General features: G+C 43.3%; 1 protein-coding gene across 1 annotated transcript in view; it reads right to left on the bottom strand.

Annotated features, from left to right (window-relative positions):
- NEK7 (NIMA related kinase 7) overlaps positions 1–15,597 on the bottom strand; it is a 102,169-nt gene extending 86,572 nt beyond the window's left edge. Inside the window, exon 1 of the mRNA XM_015416949.1 lies at positions 15,432–15,597. The gene's annotated coding sequence lies outside the window, so the exon portion shown is untranslated. The remainder of the gene's footprint in view (positions 1–15,431) is intronic.
- Between the last annotated feature and the right edge of the window lie 2,314 nt (positions 15,598–17,911).

Raw genomic sequence — 17,911 nt, 5'->3', positions numbered from 1 at the left:
GTAGTTTTATATGAGAATCATACTCCAGAGCAGTCTGCGTGTAGAACCTTTGCACAATCACATAGATTTTTCTCAGATTCTCCCATTCAACAGCAATTTTTTTAAAAAAGAAAAACAGTTTGGAGGTCCTTCTTTAGCAGTTCTCTCACACAAAACCCCAAAGAGCTTGTCTGGGCTCTCTTGGGCATGTCTGGATGGTGTACTTGCCTCCAGGCTGTACCCATAATTTTAACAAACTTCTTTTATTCAGAGAACAAGTCAGTGACCCAATCAAAGTCCACTAAAGCCAATGATGGTTATATCACAATGGTATATGGATTGTAATCTGAAAACCCAGCATAGAATGTTTGTTTAAGAATGCAATTTAAATTATGCCCTGAGATCTGGTGAGGGCAGAGATAAGTTTGAAAACTATAATGGTAAAAATAAATAAATACTTGAAAGCATGGCGGCAAACAGTACAAGACTATTAGTTTGACTTTTTCATCTGTTAAATTCTCTAACCAGATAATATGGTTAAGGACCTGTATGTAGTAAAATAAAGCACATCTTGTTTTCGATCTGCAGTTCACATGTACATGAAATCTGCTATACAAACTAGGTTAATTATCTGCAAATAAAATATGCAAATTAGCTACAGCCAACTTTTGGGCTCATGATCTATTTATGATGTAGTTCCGCAACACAGAGGATTTGGTAGTCTTCTTGGATAAAACGTACTAAAGGGAATGGCTTTCTCTACTGGTTCCAAGTTTGTTTACAGAAGGGCTGGGCAACTTTTTGTGTACTCAAAGGATGAAAACAATACTGTAAAGCTAGGTCGAAACAGCTAATATGCACATATAATTAAAACCAGATTCCCATAGCTAATACGCACATGTAATTAACACAAACTGGAGGGTTACAACGCTTTTCTTTAATTTAGCAAATGCCAGGCTTCAGCTAGTGAATGTAGCCTGTTAATTCTGTGATTATATTCTTTGTGAATTTAGAAAATACAATCACAAACCATCTCTGCTTTTCAAAAGCACTAAAGCGACTCTCTTCTTTTGCTCTAGCATATATTGCCATCTCATTTTCCAAGTGATTCCCACTAGAAAATACTGCTTTTGTTTTCGAATGGGGCTAGGCACTGAGGCATATGCTGCAGGCTTTGTTCCACAGCCCAGTTCCTCTCCCCCTGCTCTATTACAGGAAACCAAAACAGTCATGAAGGCTCACTTGCTTTGCATAATACTTGGGGATCTCTAGTGAGACTGCCAGCTCTTCCCTTCCCAGCACACAAGATGCTACCCCTCTCCTCCCCTCCCTTGCTCAAAGCATGTCTTGAGTGCCTCAGGCCAGCAGCCACTGCCTAGCCCATGTGAGCAACCCCCTGATTTCATTCAGCAGCTGACGTCAAAGAAAAGCAAGCACTTCTCGCTTTTAATGACTCTTCCCTCAAAGCATGAGACTTTTATGCAGTCTGGTTAGTAGCCATTGTACTTTTCACATATGCACCTGGAAGATTCGATTTAGAAAAAGGAAAAGCAGAAGGTTACTTTCATGTGGAGGCTTTTAAACCTTTTCACTACAAAAGGGACAGGAGGAAGGATTGACAAGTAGTTGCAGTTGCTGTAAATAAGATCTTTCTTACTCTCCATACATACAAACATAATTGTACCCATCCATCTAAATGCTAGTTTACAGTTTTCTTTCTTCCAAATCACTGTAACAACTTTTATTTTTTGTTCAGTTTGTAAGCTTTGGGGGGGGGGGTCCTCATAGTTTGATAAGAAAATCTGAAGTAGGACTTCCGATTGATGGTGGTGCGCTAGCAGACTCCTGGACCTCCCGGGGGTGAAGCTGCGCTCCAGCCAAAGGAGGGGGTGCACAGGTTCATCACCCCCCTAGGGACCCTGCTGAAGGGGCTCTGGCCATGGGACTCCCAAGAGGTTGCCTCTTCGCCGGTGCGATGCCGGGGAATTGAGGCGCCTCTCCGTTCCGGCGGTTCTTCGAGCTGTGAGGTCGAATGGAACTAAGCGACACCGACTGGGGCAAGCGCAGGAGGTTGAGCGACAGAAACGGGGCTTAAACGAGGTCTGATGACCAGTTATGAATGAGAGTCCAATTAAAGCGTACTAGTTAAAATGAAAAGAAAGCTCCCCACCCCACGGAACAGAAAGTGAGGCAAGCGGGGGAGGGACGCCTCCCATGCGCATGAACTTTTAAGCAAATTGGAGGGAGGAAGCGGAAGAGAAAGCTAGCAAAACTGTTGAGAAAGACTTACCAAGTCGAGCTTGAGCATATAAGCACATATTCAGAGACTTTTAAAATACTGGCCAAAGTAAACAATCTATAAAGATGGCAGGGAAGAGGACGGAGAAAGAGAAACTTCTAAAAGCGAAAGGAACTGAGAGCCCAAGACCAGAAGGAACCAACGAGCTGGCAAAGACATTGGCGGAATCCATGCACCCCCTGCTGGATCAGATGAATAATCTCAAGGAGCAGCTGTCAACAATGAATCACTGTATCACCACTCAGCAAAAACAGTTGAACGAGACTCTTAAAATGATGAATCAAACAGCTGAGAAGGTGAAAGAAGTGGACGCCACTGCCCAAAGGGTGAAGAAGAAAGTACAAAAACTGGAAAAGAAGCAAATCTCCATGTAAGATCAGCTGTTACAACTACAAATGGAAAAAACTAATATGAATCTTCACTTCCATGGCATTCCAGAGACTAAGGGAGAGAATCTGAAGGAACTGATGAGTGAAATACTGGCCCCAGTGACAGAGATGAAGGGTGAAGAAGAAAGTACAAAAACTGGAAAAGAAGCAAATCTCCATGTAAGATCAGCTGTTACAACTACAAATGGAAAAAACTAATATGAATCTTCACTTCGATGGCATTCCAGAGACTAAGGGAGAGAATCTGAAGGAACTGATGAGTGAAATACTGGCCCCAGTGACAGAGATGAAGGCGGAACCTTTGCTGAGTGATATGGATGTGTCCTTTAGGTCATATTCAGGATATATAAAGAAAAATAATCTGCCTGGGGAAATAGTGATAAGATTCTTGAAGAGGCATGTGAGAGATGCAATCCTGAAAGCAGCATCTGGAGCACCCTTGAAAGCTGTAGATAGTACTATCAGAATTTCAAAAGACATTCCATTTGAAATAAGACAAAGGAAAAAGAAGTACAAAGATTTAATTCTTTTTCTCCAGACAAATGCAATTGGATACAGATGGCTAACTCCAGAAGGCGTAACCTTCAAAATTAAGGACAAAAAGGAAAAGATTGTCTCTGCTCAGAAAGCACGGGAATTTTTAAGAGTCCAGCTCGGAGAGCCAGAGGAGGAAGAGAAAGAAGGGATGGACAGCAAGTCCAGTGGCGAGCTGGACTCGGGGTCTTCCGGAGAGGACTCTATCAGAGAAAGGGGCAGATGCCCCTAAAAGTCCTTATAAATTGCGTAAGAGACTGGGCAAGGGGAAATGAAGGCTGAAGGACTCTGAATTGTGCCTTTGAAAATATTGACACTAGAGGCTTAGGGGTCTTTCTTGTTAACAGTTAAATTTAAGATTTGAAAAAGATAATACTATACTTGACTCAGTTCATAATGGGACTAGCGCGATTGAGAGATAACGTATGTTAAGCTAATTTGATTATCTCCTCTCTTGGGTTTTTAGGTAGTAGTGGGTATCTTTTCTTTATCCCTAAATGTAGTCCCTTTCCCTATTTCTGTTGTAGTTTGTAGTTTTAATAAAAATGCAATAAAAATTCCCCTCCGGGGGGCAAAAAAAGAAAAAAGAAAATCTGAAGTACAAGATGTTGGGAGTTCAGACTTGTGTCAGGGAAGAACTACAGTCACCTCTTTGTGAAAGGGAAGGAACTAGCATTCTTGCTGCCCTATACCTCTTCTGCTTACGTCTTGAACACATACAAGCCAAAGTCCTTAAAATATAGAATAATATATTTACTCTTCTGTGGTTTGGTCGGGGTGGGGAGTAGGGTGAGAATGTGTAGACAATGCATTAGTGCGGGGGTCCCCAACATGGTGCCCACCAACACCTTTTCTGGTGCCTGCCAAGTGTTTCTTAGGAAATGGTTGGAGCCAAGTGCCCAGGAAGGCTTCTGGATGACTAGATGGAGACTTGATTGGCTGTGCAGATTTTTTAAAATGTTGCTTTGGCAGCAGCTGCCACCACAGCACAAGAATCTACATTGTGTTACTAAAGTTAAGCTGTGGCAGCAATTTTGTTGCTGTGCCTTCCATGCCGTGTCAGAATTCCAAATGTGCCCATAGGGTCAAAAAGACTGGGGACCCCTGCATTAGCATATATCATGTGCATATATCATAGAGCTAGTGGCTGGATAACTTTTTCTCTCTCTTCATCTCATACCTGATGTAAAAGGTTAGGAACATCTCTTTGCCAGTTGAATGAAATCGGAACTGAGATTCTGTACCTCCTCTCAGGTAATCGGCCATGGTGTGGCAAAAGGCAAAAACAAAATGGCCCTTGGCTCTTAGTCCAGGACTTCTAGCCTGTGGCCTTCAGTGAGCTGAGCTACTGGACCCAGAACCAATCCAGGAACTTTACTGTATTTTTTTTTCTTTGTCTGAATTAAATTTTTGTGTTTCTTTGTAAACTGCTTTAGTCCCCTGGGTGGAGAAAAGCGGAACATAAATAAACAAGTACATTCATAAAATATGCCAGAGTAGGGCTGTAAGGTTCGATTCAGTACCAGCACTCAAGTCTTGCTAATTCCCCTCCCCCAGCCCTACAAACTGAAACAGTGTGATTCTCCTTTAATAAACCTTATTTCTTATTATAATTTCATTTGATCTCTGCATATATACCGCCCTTCAAGCCTTTCAGTAATGCCTCATTGCACACTTAAAATATCCACATTTCTGGAGTAGGAACATTGCTTTGAATAGGTATCCTTAGGATTATTGTATTCTGGAGAATGCTTAAGTGTATTACTCCTGAGAATATTAGTCTGTGCCTTGCCCAGCGTTAAAATCCAAGAAACCAGTTCTACAGGTAGAAAGGGTGCAAAGGAGACCCTGCTTCTCTTCACTTGTGCTCAAATCCATTTTTGTTGTGCGCATTCTATTCAAGGAAAATAGGGCTACATTCACACAATCTAGAGCAGGGGTGTCAAACCTACAGCCCATGGGCCAGAACCGGCCCACCCAAGACTTTAATCCGGCCCACAAGTGGGGCTCTGAGCAGCTTGAGCCGCTGCTGAGTGCAGAGAGCAGAGGGTGGGGCTGCTGAACTTCCCAGCTTCCTCTGTGTGTTCCTCTCTGTCTCTCAGCCACCACTCCTGGCCTATGTCATCCTCTTCACAGGTAGGGGCCATGGGGCATCCTTCAGCTGTGATCCCTTGTTCTTCTACTTCATGTTTTATTTAAAAAATTGTGCTGACAAATCTCACTACCCCCTCTTTCTATTTAAGGGTAGGGGAGAGGTTTGGGACCAACCACAGTTAAAATATAGAGTTCTATAAATTCAAGGAACTCCAGTTTTGCAGGGAAATCTTAGTTTCAACACGTCTCCCTCCTTATGTGGGGCTTCAGTGGAATAGCAGAACAAATGCTGAAGAGGACAACCAAAATTATTGTGTCAAACCACCCTTTTTAAAAAAAAACAACAAAAGACGGAGATCCTGGAGAGCCACTGCCACTCTGAGTAGACCTGGGGTGGGGGAGAATCTTGCAATGCTTGGCTATTTCGTGTTTCCCCCGGGTCCTAGGATCAGAGCATTTATATTTTTAGTTTCTGCTGTGATACTTGTGCTTCTTTTCGATGTTTTATTTTTAAAAATTCCATTACTGAATCCCAGGATCCCCCCCCTTTCCATTTGAGGCAGCATCTTTTAAGGGTGGGGGGAAGGTTTGGGACCAACTACAGTTAAAATATAGAGTTCTACAAACTCATGGAACTCCAGTTTTGCAGAGAAATATTAGTTTTAACACACACTCCTCCTAATGTGGGGCTCCAATAGAACATCTCTGCTACTTGGCATTACATTTTATGACACACATGGCCCAGCCTAACAAAGTCCCATTTATGGCAGATCCAGCCTTCGTAACAAATTAGTTCGACATCCCAGGTCTACAGAACACATGTGTCTGATGTACAAAATAACAATACATCCTTTTTTGTACATGAGAGTGAATGAGTTATACCAGAACACAACTGAGGGATTACTTTCTGAAGGATTCCATAGATATCTCCCTGCATGTAGAAAACTAAGGCAAAAGGGAAAGGAAAGGGCTGATCCTCTCTACTACTCTGCTACTTTTGTATAAGGAGTGTATTTTCAAGATAATGGAACATTCAAAAATGTAATCTCTCATGTATAATCTGTAGTGTAACAGCCCATTCTGCGATTTTATTCTGCTGCATCCTTAGTTTCAGCCCTATAGGCGGATGAGATAACATTTAGAACTGAAACAATAATGGATCCAGAATACTAGCCTTCCTTAGTTGGATCACAGCAAGGAGATCATAAATGAGATAAAAAACAGCAACAGCTGCAATCACTGGCCAAACAACAGTGATTTCGGTCTGTCACACTCTGGAACATCCTAACCTGAAAGAAGGGGAAGAGCAGGAGTGCAGTCCTAAGAGAGGAAGCGACCCAGCTGCAAGGCAGAAGGACAAGCAATGAGGGCCTGCTAAGGAACAGAAAAAGGCACTGAAAGCTAGTAGTAGCTAGGGTTGCCAGGTTTGGGTTGGAAAATACCTGAAGACTTTGGGGGTGGAGCCAGGGGAAGGCAGGGTTTGGGGAGTGGAGGGGCCTCAGCATAGTACAATGCCATAGAGTCCACTCTTCAAAGCAGCCATTCTCTTCAGGGGAGCTGATCTCTGTCAGCTGGAGATCAGTTGTAAAAGCGGGAGATCCCCAGGCCCCACCTGGAGGCTGGCAACCCTAGTAGTAGGTCTTTGTGGAGTAAATGCCATCTCTGGTATATAGGTCTTCTTGGGAGAAAGGGCTTCCTCAGGAGTAAACCAAATCTGTTAATCTCATGAGTTAGTTGTTATACAGCATATGCAAAGCGGCATCTCTGCAATTCCAGTTTGTCTGTGCTGAAGCAGCAAGAAACTGGGATACTCTGGTAAAGGAGGAAAACTGGCCCTGATGGATTTACACTCATATACACTACTGAACAAAGTTTGAGTCCAGTGGCACCTTTAAGACCAACAACATTTTATTGAAGATATAATCTTCTGTGTGAACGCACACCTCTTCAAATACCTGAATCTACACACTATTGAAGCTTTTAAAGTAAATCTACCACATTTGAGATAACAATATCGGAGGCCTATTCTTTGTATCTGTGTAACAGCACCCTCCAGCAGTGGCAGTCAATGAAGACATGTGCTTTTCTTTTATTGTGCCAAAAAATTGCATTTGGGTTTAGATACATAGATTTATTACATAAGATTTTATGACCCCTTATGTGTTTCAAGATGTGTTAAGCTCTTCTTCATGGGAAATGCATATTAAGTACTAAGAAATACAGTTCAGCATTGCTGAGCTACTGTCATTTCCTGGTACCTAGTCTAGAACTACTACAGAGCACGCTCCTATACGTGCCAGGACTTCCATAACATAAATGTATTAAAACAATATCATCAGGAAGTAAAGCAGCTCCTATTTCTGAGGCATGCCACCATATCAGCACAAGTCAAGAAATTATAGTGATTCTCCGCCCCGCCCCCCCCCCCCCCCCCCCACAAAGCAAACAAAAAATCAGAGACCCCCCCCCCCCCCCGCTACTCAAAAAAAGAAATAAGCAGTTGGGGAAAAACAGTATCTGTACCTACAAAAAGTTTAGAATTTCCAGAACCACTATGATCCATTAACTGCTCAGTATTTATATCAGCAGACTCATGACATTAATTCATTAAATTTTTTGAATGGCTGTACTTAAAAATAACAGCCATTTTAGATACCTTCTAATCACCTAGCATTATACTATTGCTTTGATTCAGTTGATTTGAAGGTCTCCAGCCTGTGACAGTTTAATTCAGGCCCATATAACGTATGACTACAAAGCTAAAGGCAACCCACCAGCCATATGCCATAGCCCACCAGGGGCTTGATAAACCTGCTTCTGCTGTCTGCTTGGGACAACAAAATAGGAGGTTGTCAAGCATCTGGCAGGCCACAATACAAAAGAGATGGGTCACATTTTGGTTTAGTGGGCCATAAGTTATGAGAGCCTTGTTTAATCTCTTCATCTATTTCAAAACATCTTTTACGAACGCTTTCACTAGTATGTTTAATAACACAGAGGATATCAGTACTCTCCACCTTTATGTCATTCCTAACTAACTTAGATTAAACTTTCTGTCTATTGTACTGACAATATATATAAACCCACACAAAATATCTTCATTTCTTCACCTATAGAGAACCGATATTGCAGGGAATACGTGACCTTGAGGTGGGGAAAAACACACCAACAGCAGTGGGCAGGAAACTCATTAGAGGAACTAAAAGAACATTGAACTGTATTCCTCCATGCATCAAAACTTTCTGAAGCATCCAACTGGAACATACAGTTAACTCAAAAGCCTCCTGGAAAAGAATATAGATCTTCAGTCCCTAAATGACAATCAATTAGGGTATTCTTGGAACACTAGGAAGAATCTTTTCATGTAAACATTTTTGATAAAATACTGTAAGTGAATGACTCCCATTTCTTGAATAAATAAGCACCAAAGATGCTTGCTATAAAATTATTAATCTTGCTGGAAAATGATCAAATATACTTATTAATTAGAAATACATATATAGCACACTCACAGTGCTAAGCAAACTAAATGCAATCCGCACAGATACCTTATGTTTCCTCATTAGTATCTTATAAGATAACTAACACATCAAGATAATAAAACCACCACAGTAAGGTAAACACCTTCAGTTTCAGAAGAGGCAATAAATGATGGGCTGATTAAAGTTGATTAATGGGCTTGTGGTTCAGTATTTTTCTTAGTTTATTCTTTTTATAAAAAAAGAAGACACAAAGAAATATTTATCATGTCAAAATAAATTTCTGTACTATAAGAATGTTATAATTGGATGAAAAATAACACTAGCATTGTCACACAAAGAAAACTGGCAACACATAAATCATTATAAGGAATTCAACATTTTAAGGATATTAGAAGAACCCTAGGACTGCGCCGTAATTTTTAGCATCCCATCAGTCTTTGGTTTTGAAGGGTTCTTCCCGCTTTCATCTGTACATTCCAATAAAGCTAGATATGACTGAAGATATTTGTCAAAACATACATTTGATATTCCTTTTTTTAATGTTAACACAATCCTTTGAAGAATTAGGTGAACCTAAAATGAATAAGCATGTCTATCTCTTCATAGGATCAGGCCATATCACATACAGACTAGGAGAAATTCAACACAATTCTGCTGTTATTAAAAATGACCCACAAAAGTGATTGTTTTTAGTTACAGCATTCATACTGAAAGCAGAGGTATCTAATATTTTTCTGAAAAAAATCCTAAATTGTAAACTGAACTAATCCTCATTACCTGTCAGTGGTTAAGCATAGTCAATTAACGGTCCAATCCTATGTATTTTTATCACTTAGAAGCAGCCGCTGAGATCAGGGCCTAAGCATAATTTCTCTGGGCCTGGTGCGAACCCATAGCTCTCACGCACCATCTCATGAGTCATAAAAGAAAATGTCTATTTTTAATTTTTGAACTGACACAGATAGACCATATTTTGGTAATAAGGTTACAGGCAGGGTGGGGTCCTTGGATCCCAGTAAAGCATACCTATTCCCTTATTTATATCCCATTTTTCTGCCTGATTGGGATCCAAAGTGGCTTTTCATATCATTCTCCCACCACTCTATCATCACAATAACACCCTTGAGGGGTATGCTAGGCAGAGAAATTATGATAGGCCAGGGTCACCCAGTGAGCTTCCATGGCAGATTGCAGATTCTTACCCAGTCAGCCCAGGTTTTAGTGATGCTCTAACCACTATGCCTGCCCACTCTCCTAATTCCCTTCCCTTCAATGCTTTGGCTCTGACTGAGTTTAATGAAACTTACTTCTTACTAAGGATGTAAGTTTGCAGTCTAAGTCAATTCAGTACTCAGTTACAAAATCGTATTCCTTTTTTAGCTCCAGCCTTCCCACACTTACATCATAAGTCTTTGGTGACATTTCTGGTTTTCCTCTCTGCTTTTTCAGCTAAATGAGAACTTCTGGAAGGCTCATCTCTCACCAACAAATGAGATATGTGCTGTCACTGGAACATCCATTCACCAAGAACAGAATCCAAAGGAATAATGAAAACAAGAACCAAATGTATTTTAAAGTATTTTGCCTTTAAAAGTAGTACAAAAGGAATGGTGAGGAAAGAGGTGCAAGAAATTTCATCTTTTACCCTTCTCATAGTTAATTTAACAGACAATATTCAGTCCTATAATGTTAAAAAATCCAGATTCTATAGCAACCCTTAACATAGATATTTTCAGCAACAACCACAAAATCCCTCCTCAACGAAATACCTTTAGAAGCACTGCTGTTCGCTTCAGTTTAATTCAAGGCCCTATGTACACACTCACTTAACTTACAAATACTCATTTTCTTGAATTTATTTACATCAGGCTGAGCACTAAACTGAAAGTAGCCAACCAGCGATGTAAGATGTCCCACCAGCATTCAATCAACCTCCTTAGACTGCATAACTAGTGGGAAGTTTTTGGTTTCATGGGACACAATTTACACAATGGAGAAATTAACCCAATGGTATAAACAAAGTTTATTTTTATATTTACTTATTTATAATGTCAACTTGTATACCACCTTTCCCTGAATTCACAGGTCTCAGGGTGGCTCAGGTGGTTTAGAGAGAGTACCTGGCCCGTGAACAGACCACTCCCATAAACATTTCAAATTGGCAAGGCCCATATGAACACTGGGAACCCATGTCTTGTTCTCAGGTTCATCCTCGTGCCATGCAAAAAACCAGACATGCTGAGAGTTCCTGGATGAAACCTTATTTCCAGGTGTGCAGGGGCCTCCACAGACTCACAGGGAGAGGGGCCGTAAGGATCCGCCCCCCAGGACAGTTTTCTCCATCTGAAATGGCTCCAGGGAAACTTACCTGTGGTCCAAATGGGGCGTAAGGTGCCCCCTCAGGGCTCTTTTGGTTTAAGCCAAAGGTGCAGCAGGGAGGCTTAAGCACCCTCTCCCCAAGGCCCTAATATGAATGATTTATTTACTTCAGTTTACCTGCCTTTCTCTCAGTGGGGACCCAAAGCAGCTTACACTGTCTCTGTTTTACACTCACAAAAACTCTGTGAGGTAGGTTAGGCCTGAGAGTGTATGATGGGGCCAAGGCCACCCAGCTAGTTTCCATGGCAGAGTAGGGATTGAAACCTGGATCTTCCAGATCATTGTCCGACATGCTAACCACTACACCACATTAGGTCTTCTCACATGCCTGGGAATCAAGATTATCTGTGGAAGCTCCCAGGACCCATGGCAGACCTGGAAACAGAGTTTCTTGAAGTTAGGGTCTCAGTCCATGTAAGAAGATGAGTGGGAGTGGTATAGTTCTTGGACCGTTTTCCTAAGACCAAGGAGGCCTGAATTCAAATCCCTATACTGCTAAGATGTTTGCTGGGTGACTCTGGGCCAGATACTCTCTCTAAACCTAATCTACCTCACAAGAGGTTCCAAGGATAAAATGAGGAAGAGGAGATTGTGTATAGCTCCCTCTGAGCTCCTCCGCGGAGATAAAATTATAACAAACAATGTGTATTTGACTTCCATGGCAGCATCTCTCAACTACTTCACTCCCACAAACTAAGCAACAAGCAAACTGACTTGTATGGCAGATGATAAAGAATAAAGATGATAGATGGCTTGTTGTCTTATACTAGCTGAAGGCTACTGTCTAAGAAGACAGACACTGGTTATTTGTTGTCCTCGTTATCGAGGCTATTAATACTAAAGTTACATTTTATCATTTTCTAAAAAAACCCCACATCTACGTTTAAATACCACACATCTGTATAATTCTCAGCATATAACATAAATCTAGTTCCTAAAACCTTCTGAATGTAAAAACTCAATTTACAAATGATAAAGTTATTTGACAGATGCCAAAGCAAGAAACCTGGCACTATACTATGCAAATAAGTTGGAAGATGTACAATGAGTATCAGGTATGAGTTCAGTAAGATACACCAAGAGTCCCCACCATGGTGCCCAGCAACACCTTTTCTGGCAGCTGTCAAGTGTTTTTAGGAAGTCGGCACAACCAGGTGCGTCATTTGCCTAGCAAGGCTTCTAAGTTGGTCAATGGATATTTGACTGGCTGGGCAGATTTTTTAAAAATGTTGCTTTGGCAGCAGCTACCACCACAGCACAAGGATCTTCACCATTTTGTGGCTTGCTCCTCCTCTTGCAGCAGCCATTATGTGGCCATACCTGCCATGTTGTTTCAGAATTCCAAAAGGTAGTTGCAGGTGTCAAAAAAGTTGGGGACCCCTGAGACACGAAGTTTGAAGATGAAAACAGGAATATGAGACATGCTTCTCTCCCAGAGAAATAATAATTTGTGACTGTGCACGCACACACATAGAGCAACATTGTAATTAAACTTGCCATTTACTGCAGATACAAAAATTGTCTAAAACAGGAACAGATCTCAGTGTAGCTTTCATACATTGTTGGACATCCATAATGCAGTGGTTTTAAGTTTCTTTAGAATGTCTGCAGTAGTGCTATTGAATTCCCACTAAACACCAAATCAAATTCAAATACCTTTCAATGGCATACAATATTAGAAGCATTTACCAATAATACAATCCAAAAGAAATTATAAAATAGATAGTCGTGGCTATGTCAGGCCTAACTCAAGTTGTCACAAGCTAGTTTTGACCATACAAAAGATGCCTGAATCATAAAATAAATTGGCATTCTAAACTTTTAAACTTAAGTTTTTAGACTTCTAAATTAAGAATCATTAATATGATCAGGGTCACTCTTCCGTTTTATAAAACCATGGAGAAACTTAGCGATCAGTTCAATGATCTCCGGATCTCGTGAAGCAAGGAGAAATTGTACCTTGATTCTATCCGATTGGCCTGCTACCAACCTAAGGGGGGCTTCTATAAATTCCACTCGAATGTCATTTAACAATTTACAGTGTAAGAGTATGTGCTCAACACATGGTAGAGCACCAGAAAGGGGATAGGCCCACCTTACTGAGGAGCACCTTCCGGAGGCAAGGGCTCTGAGCTCTTGCAACTCTATATCAATAAGCCTCTGTTTAAGCAGAGTAAAGACCTCAAGCTCTGACCGGATGACAAGGATGGAAAAAAAGACTAAATACCTCCCATCATGCAAGAAAGATGTATAGATGTCATTCTTTACATACGCTACTCCTTAGTCTGGGCTTTCCCCACCCTAATTTCTAGGCTACAAAGAACAGAAGCTGTGAGCCAAAAAGGACAGGACAGGCCTACACTTTGCAAATAAACACTTTATTGCTTCCAAGAGTGACTTGCCTGGCTTCCCCATCATTAATAGGGGTTCAGACACAGGCTAGGATGGTGCTATTCCAGGGAGCATTTAGAACAATAGATTATTTATTCATTTATGTAGTTATTTAAATGAAAGTCTCTGGTCTGAAATACACTACTCTGGAATGAAAGCCCCCAAAGTGGAATGATGGCCCCTGGGAATAGCAGATGTGTTCTGGACTGGAATGACAGCCCCTGAGAGTAGTTCTGGGATTGGAATGAATATTCCTACTACTCCCAAGGACCAATGTTCCCTCTAAGCTGAGTTAGTGTGAGCTAGCGCACAGTTTTTTAGCCTCCGGCTCACACATTTTTGTCTCAGCTCAGGAAGGGATGGGGCTCCACAGCAAGCTGATTTATGCAGCCGCCAAATTGCTCGCTCACAACCTGAATGCCAGTAGCTCACAAAGTAGATTTTTTTGCTCACAAGACTCCACAGCTTAGAGGGAACATTGCCAAGGACCATCATTCCACTCCGGGGCCTTTCATTCAAGTTGCAAAACGCTCATGCTACTCCCATAGCTCACTGACTGGGCCCATCATTTCAGGTCCAGAGAACTGACTGTATTCCTAGGGACCATTCTCCCACTGCAGAGGGCATCAATCCAGTTCCAAAACACTGATTCTATTGCTAGAGACCATCATTCCACTCTGGGATCTGTCACTGCAATCCCTGAACACTTCTGCTACTCTGAGGGGTTGTAATTCCACTCCATGGGCCTTCTTTTTAGTCCCTAAATACTTATGCTACTCCCAAGGGCCATCATCCCAGCCCTAGAGCCCTGATTCTCTTCTTAGGGAGAGCCAGTTTGGTGTAGTGGTTAAATGCACAGAGTCTAATCTGGGAGAACCAGGTTTGATTCCATATTCCTCCACCTGCAGCTGTTGAATGACCTTGGGCAAGCCATGGTTCTGTCAGAGCTGTTCTTGAAAGAGCAGTTCTTGAAAGAACCCTTTCAGCTCCACCAACCTCACAGGGTGTTTGTTGTGGGGAGGAGAAGGAAAAGGAGTTTGTAAGCCGCTCTGAGACTTCAAGTGAAGGGCGCGATATAAATCTTCTCGTTCCACTCTTGGGGCTGGTCATTCCAGTCCCAGAGCACTTTATCAAGGCCCAGATGCCTTCATTCAAAATCCAATCTGCATTTTCACTGCACCTTTTTTATCCTGTAATATACATCGACGGAGCCCACGCAAGCCAATTTGCATTCCTGGCTCCCGTTGAAACCAATGGGCCTTCAAGTCTCTCCCATTTTTCCCTATGGGCAATCCTGTCCATTTCAGTACATTCCACATTGACCTTTATCAGACAGCACGCGTTGCCAGCTTAAACTCTCAAAAAAGAAGGAGCACGCCTGTAGAAGAAGGAACGGCAGCCAACCCCGTAGGATGCTGTGGAAGAAACTGCTGTCGGCCGGGTAAGAAACAGCATCAGCGACCCGGCCAAGCCCTCCCTTCCTCACAGGAAAACTTTCTTTCTCCAAGATACGAGGCAGGCCGCACGCCGCGCAAGCGCACCTCTCTCCTCCCCGGCCCGTCTCAGCAAGTGGAAGGGAGCGGCATTCACGGTGACCAATGAGACCCGGGGACACTTACCGGACTAACCAATGAATACGAGCTAGAGGCGGAGCCCAGCTCCCCAGCTGTCCCGGGTGAAGTGACTAAGACCGGGCGGATGGGGAGAAAGAAGTTTCTCGGGTTCTACGAGCAGCCAGTTTCTCCGCAGCCCCAACGAGTTCCTTACTGCGCCCCATTATTCGTCACCCAGCCTCTTCCCCCTCCTTCTTCTCCCCTCACGCGAGGCAAGTGTCGCGTGCAGACTCTCTCCCCCCCCCTTCACCCCACCAACTCTTCAGTTTACCTCAGTTTGAGGCTGCCGCGCGGCCCAAAATTCGCCTCTCCCCTTCAGGCGCAGCAGCTGGCCCCTGGAGCGAAGCAGTCCGGGAGGAAGGGAGCGCCGTATGACGCGACAAAACTTAAACGGCCTTTTCCCCCCTGCTGGTACCGCCGCTGTCAAGGCTGTAAACATCCCGGCATCCCCGAGGACAAGGAGGCGGGGCTGAGCGGATACCCTCCTGCAACGCCTACCGGTCTTCCCTCCCTCCGTCCTTCGCAGGGCCTCGCCTCGACTTGACGCTTTGCCTTTATTTAGGCGCCCGTTCAGTAGCCAGGAAGGTGAAAAGAACCAGAGGGTAGCCTGGAGATGGGAAGCGGGAAGAGTGTTTTGTGAGCGTGGACACAACTTGGCCTGAGGCGAAGTCTCGTCGGGAGTCGATACGACGGAACTGGCACAGACAGTCGTTATGAGGGCCGTCTTTCTGCCTTCACGTGACCATGTTGGTTTTCTTCTCTTTCCTACAACCCTCGCCCGTTCACACAAGTGGCTACTGTGTCAGTTGTGTTAATGTCAGAAGTAGTGGTAGGTGCGTTATAAAACCCATTTTGTTGCTTTCTAGACAAGTAAAACGTTACCTTTCGTGTGCCCCGTGTATATAAACACAGAATCTCAGCACCAGATCTTATTTTGACATGGGACACTGACCTTATTTTCTGCCCAGTAGTAATTTTTTCACAGCCTTCTCAGGGTGCTTTCCGCTTAACGCAACAGACATCCAGTTGCTGGCTACATCAGCGTTAATACTAGTGATTATCTTATTAATATACAAAAAGTTGACAACATCTCCGAGTTTCTGAACACTAACAACATATATGCATTTGTGAACTCTGAGCCAGTCTGCTTGAATTTTGTGTGTGTGTGAGGGGGGGGGTATGTTGTCCAGGCTTTGCAGTAAATATCAGTGCAGTAAATATCAGCACTCACATTTTCACCCCAGTTACTTTAAATTTGGGTATTTAAAAATGTGTGTGATTCACACTTCCAAATCTCTACATTTTTAATGTCGAAATACTTCTGCAAACCTTACTGCAATACACTGTGTAGTTTGTAGGGGCAGGTTGACATTACTTTCCCATGCACGGAAGTATCACATTCAGGTCTCTGGAAAAGCATGTATGAAGTAATGTATGGGCCTATTATATTGGGGCCATGATATGGCAAATGTGGAACGGCTTGTACCTCTACTTATTTGCAAAATATTTAGTTTGTCAGGTAAAGAGACATCCTGGGATTCAAACTGTTCATTAAATTTTTAAAAAAATACTTTAAGAACACAACAGTTTTCCATGGAAGTTGCAACCACAGCTTTCCATTAGAGGCCAATCCTGTGGGGGAAGTTTGTTGCAGCCTACTTGTGGAACAGTGAACCACATCAATAAATTGGTCAGCTATCTAATATTAAGTCATAATTCAGCATCAACATTTTTCCTTTTTATATTTAACTAGAAATAAGGCCCGTTGTGGAAATAAATACAATGAGATCTAGAAAGAGGCTCTGGGAGAGTGCTCTGGCTTTGGGCAAACAGTGTCAATTTGCTGTAGCGACCGCAGCAGGGTATAATGACAGAGTCCACTGTTTTCTCAGAGGAACTGATCTTTGCTACCTGAAGAGTAGTTGTAATTTTGAGTGATCTCTAGCCATCAACTGGAGATTGGCAACAATTGTTACCCAGGATGAAATGGCTGGTTTGGAGGGTGGAGTCTATGGCATTCTACCTATCCGAGGTCCCACCCCTCCGCAAACCCCACCCTCTCCAGGCTCCACCCCTCAAATCCCCAGGAATTTGCCAGCCCGGAGTTGGCAACCCCATCTCTTTCCCAGCTAACCATCAACCTACCATTATCTGCCCCTTTGACTTCAGCTGATTTCTACCCTCCCTTCTGTAGAGCAGTTGTAATTCCGAGTGGTCTCCAGCCCTCACCTGGAGATTGGCAACAATGGTTCCCCATGAGGGACTGACTGGTTTGGAGGGTGGAGTCTATGGCATTGTACCTGTCTGAGGTCCCACCCCTCCTCAAACCTCACCCTCTTCAGGCTCCATCCCTCAAATCTCCAGGAATTTCCCATCGGGAGTTGGCAACCCTATCAGGATTGGCCCCAATATGTTTTCTCCCAAAGGCCAAAGTAGGTGACAGGACCAAGCTTAGTTGCCTACCAACAGGCACTGAGGGGAAAGTAGGGTTGCCAGCTATAAGGAGGGAAATACCTGGAGGTTTGGGGGGTGGATTCTGTAGAGGGCAGGGCGACGGAGGCATCGGCCTTCTGTCGCCCGCCTTGCCCCCCCAATCTCGGCCCGGGCGACTGCGTCCCCCGCCAGCGGCCGCCCGACTCCAGACCCCCCCGCGGCCACTCCAGCCAGGCAACGGAGGCATCGGCCTTCCATCGCCTGCCTCGCCCCCACCCCCCCAATCTCGGCCGGGCGACGGAGGCATCGGCCTTCCGT

Source organism: Gekko japonicus, unplaced genomic scaffold, assembly GCF_001447785.1.
Source record: "Gekko japonicus isolate JY-2015 unplaced genomic scaffold, Gekko_japonicus_V1.1 scaffold467, whole genome shotgun sequence".
NCBI classification, from domain to species: Eukaryota; Metazoa; Chordata; class Lepidosauria; order Squamata; family Gekkonidae; genus Gekko; species Gekko japonicus.
Note: the sequence above shows the minus strand (reverse complement) of the source record. Positions and strands in the feature narration are given on the sequence as shown.